Source organism: Oncorhynchus keta, unplaced genomic scaffold (assembly GCF_023373465.1).
Source record: "Oncorhynchus keta strain PuntledgeMale-10-30-2019 unplaced genomic scaffold, Oket_V2 Un_contig_21213_pilon_pilon, whole genome shotgun sequence".
In the NCBI taxonomy this organism is placed as follows: domain Eukaryota; kingdom Metazoa; phylum Chordata; class Actinopteri; order Salmoniformes; family Salmonidae; genus Oncorhynchus; species Oncorhynchus keta.
In genome coordinates this window covers 40,937-46,548 of record NW_026282363.1, presented here as the reverse complement: position 1 = coordinate 46,548, position 5,612 = coordinate 40,937, and the positions used below count along the sequence as shown (strand labels likewise).

The 5,612-nt window shown below is 43.6% G+C and overlaps 1 long non-coding RNA gene across 2 annotated transcripts; it reads right to left on the bottom strand.

Annotated features, from left to right (window-relative positions):
• Positions 1 to 313: 313 nt before the first annotated feature.
• LOC127920914 (uncharacterized) lies at positions 314 to 2,964 on the bottom strand. Of its 2 annotated transcripts, none has more exons than XR_008107950.1 (4): positions 2,756 to 2,819; positions 1,896 to 1,942; positions 905 to 951; positions 314 to 476 (listed from the first exon to the last, which is right to left on the bottom strand). It is a non-coding gene; the product is annotated as an uncharacterized LOC127920914 (long non-coding RNA). The 2 variants fall into 2 exon arrangements; XR_008107949.1 differs by lacking the exons at positions 314 to 476; positions 2,756 to 2,819 and adding exons at positions 640 to 715; positions 2,899 to 2,964.
• Between the last annotated feature and the right edge of the window lie 2,648 nt (positions 2,965 to 5,612).

Genomic DNA, 5,612 nt, shown 5'->3' with positions numbered 1-5,612 from the left:
GCGGATAGCTGCTGAGAAAAGTTTACCAGAGAGGAAGAGGCGAAGCAAGAGGATTTACTCCGCCCCAAAATCTGTCCACGGGAGATAAGCCCTTTTTTTGTGTATGGAGGTCTATGAGACGGTTGTTGCATTACGTCAGGCTTATCACATCAAATCAAACTTTAGTTGTCACATGCCAAATACAAGTGTAGACCTTATCGTGAAATGCTCACTTACAAGCCCTTAACCAACAGTGTAGACCTCACAGTGAAATGCTGACTTACAAGCCCTTAACCAACAGTGTAGACCTCACAGTGAAATGCTTTACTGACAAGCCCTTAACCAACAGTGTAGACCTCACAGTGAAATGCTGACTGACAAGCCCTTAACCAACAGTGTAGACCTCACAGTGAAATGCTGACTGACAAGCCCTTAACCAACAGTGTAGACCTCACAGTGAAATGCTGACTGACAAGCCCTTAACCAACAGTGTAGACCTTACAGTGAAATGCTTTACTGACAAGCCCTTAACCAACAGTGTAGACCTTACAGTGAAATGCTTTACTTACAAGCCCTTAACCAACAGTGTAGACCTTACAGTGAAATGCTTTACTTACAAGCCCTTAACCAACAGTGTAGACCTTACAGTGAAATGCTTTACTGACAAGCCCTTAACCAACAGTGTAGACCTCACAGTGAAATGCTGACTTACAAGCCCTTAACCAACAGTGTAGACCTCACAGTGAAATGCTTTACTTACAAGCCCTTAACCAACAGTGTAGACCTCACAGTGAATGCTTACTGACAAGCCCTTAACCAACAGTGTAGACCTCACAGTGAAATGCTGACTGACAAGCCCTTAACCAACAGTGTAGACTTCACAGTGAAATGCTTTACTTACAAGCCCTTAACCAACAGTGTAGACCTTACAGTGAAATGTTTACTGACAAGCCCTTAACCAACAGTGTAGACCTCACAGTGAAATGCTTACTGACAAGCCCTTAACCAACAGTGTAGACCTCACAGTGAAATGCTGACTGACAAGCCCTTAACCAACAGTGTAGACCTTACAGTGAAATGCTGACTGACAAGCCCTTAACCAACAGTGTAGACCTTACAGTGAAATGCTTACTGACAAGCCCTTAACCAACAGTGTAGACCTCACAGTGAAATGCTGACTGACAAGCCCTTAACCAACAGTGTAGACCTTACAGTGAAATGCTGACTGACAAGCCCTTAACCAACAGTGTAGACCTTACAGTGAAATGCTGACTGACAAGCACTTAACCAACAGTGTAGACCTCACAGTGAAATGCTGACTGACAAGCCCTTAACCAACAGTGTAGACCTCACAGTGAAATGCTGACTTACAAGCCCTTAACCAACAGTGTAGACCTCACAGTGAAATGCTGACTGACAAGCCCTTAACCAACAGTGTAGACCTCACAGTGAAATGCTTTACTGACAAGCCCTTAACCAACAGTGTAGACCTCACAGTGAAATGCTGACTGACAAGCCCTTAACCAACAGTGTAGACCTCACAGTGAAATGCTGACTGACAAGCCCTTAACCAACAGTGTAGACCTCACAGTGAAATGCTGACTGACAAGCCCTTAACCAACAGTGTAGACCTCACAGTGAAATGCTTTACTTACAAGCCCTTAACCAACAGTGTAGACCTCACAGTGAAATGTTTACTGACAAGCCCTTAACCAACAGTGTAGACCTCACAGTGAAATGCTTTACTGACAAGCCCTTAACCAACAGTGTAGACCTTACAGTGAAATGCTCACTTACAAGCCCTTAACCAACAGTGTAGACCTTACAGTGAAATGCTTACTGACAAGCCCTTAACCAACAGTGTAGACCTTACAGTGAAATGCTTTACTGACAAGCCCTTAACCAACAGTGTAGACCTTACAGTGAAATGCTGACTGACAAGCCCTTAACCAACAGTGTAGACCTTACAGTGAAATGCTTTACTTACAAGCCCTTAACCAACAGTGTAGACCTTACAGTGAAATGCTTTACTGACAAGCCCTTAACCAACAGTGTAGACCTCACAGTGAAATGCTTTACTGACAAGCCCTTAACCAACAGTGTAGACCTTACAGTCAAATGCTTAACTTACAAGCCCTTAACCAACAGTGTAGACCTTACAGTGAAATGCTGACTGACAAGCCCTTAACCAACAGTGTAGACCTCACAGTGAAATGCTGACTTACAAGCCCTTAACCAACAGTGTAGACCTTACAGTGAAATGCTTTACTTACAAGCCCTTAACCAACAGTGTAGACCTTACAGTGAAATGCTTTACTTACAAGCCCTTAACCAACAGTGTAGACCTTACTGTGAAATGCTTTACTGACAAGCCCTTAACCAACAGTATAGACCTCACAGTGAAATGCTTTACTCACAAGCCCTTAACCAACAGTGTAGACCTCACAGTGAAATGCTTTACTCACAAGCCCTTAACCAACAGTGTAGACCTCACAGTGAAATGCTTTACTGACAAGCCCTTAACCAACAGTGTAGACCTTATCGTGAAATGCTTTACTCACAAGCCCTTAACCAACAGTGTAGACCTTACAGTGAAATGCTTTACTGACAAGCCCTTAACCAACAGTGTAGACCTTACAGTGAAATGCTGACTTACAAGCCCTTAACCAACAGTGTAGACCTTACAGTGAAATGCTTTACTTACAAGCCCTTAACCAACAGTGTAGACCTTACAGTGAAATGCTTAACTTACAAGCCCTTAACCAACAGTGTAGACCTCACAGTGAAATGCTGACTTACAAGCCCTTAACCAACAGTGTAGACCTTACAGTGAAATGCTTTACTTACAAGCCCTTAACCAACAGTGTAGACCTCACAGTGAAATGCTTTACTGACAAGCCCTTAACCAACAGTGTAGACCTCACAGTGAAATGCTGACTTACAAGCCCTTAACCAACAGTGTAGACCTTACAGTGAAATGCTGACTTACAAGCCCTTAACCAACAGTGTAGACCTCACAGTGAAATGCTTAACTTACAAGCCCTTAACCAACAGTGTAGACCTCACAGTGAAATGCTTTACTGACAAGCCCTTAACCAACAGTGTAGACCTCACAGTGAAATGCTTTACTGACAAGCCCTTAACCAACAGTGTAGACCTTACAGTGAAATGCTGACTGACAAGCCCTTAACCAACAGTGTAGACCTTACAGTGAAATGCTTTACTTACAAGCCCTTAACCAACAGTGTAGACCTTACAGTGAAATGCTTTACTTACAAGCCCTTAACCAACAGTGTAGACCTTACGGTGAAATGCTGACTGACAAGCCCTTAACCAACAGTGTAGACCTTACAGTGAAATGCTTTACTTACAAGCCCTTAACCAACAGTGCAGTTCATTAAAATGTTTGCCAAATAAGCTAAAGTATGAAATAATAAAAAGTAACACAATAAAATAACAATAACGAGGCCATATACTGGGGGTACCGGTACCGAGTCAATGTGCGGGGTTACAGGTTAGTCGAGTTAATTTGTACATGTAGGTAGGGGTGAAGTGACTATGCATAGATAATAAACAATGAGTAGCTGTTTCGTAATGTTTAGGCTGTTTCAAAGGTACTGATATAAATGGATGCACGTGGCGTTCCGGCAACTTTGTAAAAAAAAACAACTTAGTTGTTGTGCCTGTTGTTCACACGCGAATCTGCCCTCTCATTGGCTAGGATTGTCCCACCTGACCTCGCCTGCCTTCAATCATTGAGGAGATGTATTTCCATTGTTAGAGCGGTCACTCGACTATCTAGTCAATATAATAGATGATCTTTGGTTTTAGTTACTACCATTATGTGTTTGTCTTCACCTTAAGGTGAATACCCTGACTAAGTCTGTCTGGATGAGGGCGCTACCTTAAGGTGAATACCCTGACTAAGTATCTCAGGATGGGGCTCTACCTTAAGATGAATACCCTGACTAAGTCTCTCAGGATGAGCGCTCTACCTTAAGGTGAATACCCTGACTAAGTCTCTCAGGATGAGGGCTCTACCTTAAGGTGAATACCTGACTAAGTCTCTCTGGATGAGGGCTCGACCTTAAGGTGAATACCCTGACTAAGTCTCTCAGGATTAGGGCTCTACCTTAAGGTGAATACCTGACTAAGTCTCTCTGGATGAGGGCTCTACCTTAAGGTGAATACCCTGACTAAGTCTCTCAGGATGAGGGCTCTACCTTAAGGTGAATACCCTGACTAAGTCTCTCAGGATGGGGGCTCTACCTTAAGGTGAATACCCTGACTAAGTCTCTCTGGATGAGGGCTCTACCTTAAGGTGAATACCCTGACTAAGTCTCTCTGGATGAGGGCTCTACCTTAAGGTGAATACCCTGACTAAGTCTCTCTGGATGAGGGCTCTACCTTAAGGTGAATACCCTGACTAAGTCTCTCAGGATGAGGGCTCTACCTTAAGGTGAATACCCTGACTAAGTCTCTCTGGATGAGGGCTCTACCTTAAGGTGAATACCCTGACTAAGTCTCTCTTAGCCTGAAAATTACAGGCCTCATCTTTTTAAGTTGGAGAAGTTGCACAATTGGTGGCTGACTAAATACTTTTTTGCCCCACTGTAGCTGAGATAAAACCATGTTCTGGGTGAAGGGAGACTCTCTTGTTGTTAAACCTGCTATAGTGGTATATAGCTGGGATTAAACCATGTTCTTGGTAGAGGGAGACTCTATTGTTGTTAAACCTGCTATAGTGGTATATAGCTGGGATTAAACCATGTTCTGGGTGAAGGGAGACTCTCTTGTTGTTAAACCTGCTATAGTGGTATATAGCTGGGATTAAACCATGTTCTTGGTCAGAGGGAGACTCTATTGTTGTTAAACCTGCTATAGTGGTATATAGCTGGGATTAAACCATGTTCTGGGTGAAGGGAGACTCTCTTGTTGTTAAACCTGCTATAGTGGTATATAGCTGGGATTAAACCATGTTCTTGGTAGAGGGAGACTCTATTGTTGTTAAACCTGCTATAGTGGTATATAGCTGGGATTAAACCATGTTCTGGGTGAAGGGAGACTCTATTGTTGTTAAACCTGCTATGGTGGTATATAGCTGGGATTAAACCATGTTCTTGGCAGAGGGAGACTCTATTGTTGTTAATAAACCTGTTGTAGTGTGGCCTTGGGGTGAAGGGAGGCTCTCTTGTTGAAAACCTATTAATGTCTCCTTTTACTACCTCGTGTTCTCCTGGTCTCCTTCCACTATCCACCTCTCCACCTTTGAGACGATTGGACCATTTTTAGCTAACCGTGCGTGTTCCTGCTGGGCTGATCAAAGTGCCTGTCTTTGAAAGCCAATCATCTGTGAGGAAAGCGAATATCTCCATTCCGTGTTCTGCTCCTCGAACAACGTCTAACCTCTGACCTGTGATCAGTGGCGCGCCACACTTTCTCTGGACCCCGGCAAGGTCGGAGTCTCCCTCTAAAATCCAATGTGTCTGCCAGACAGCCACTTACAAAGTAGTCCTATAGGCTATCGATCGCTGTCCCATTGGTGTTGAAATTGCGACGTGTCCATGTGGCTGCATGCATATTGAATACTGATAGGCTATCTGCGGTGCCAGGGTTTGTACTGCATAGCTTTG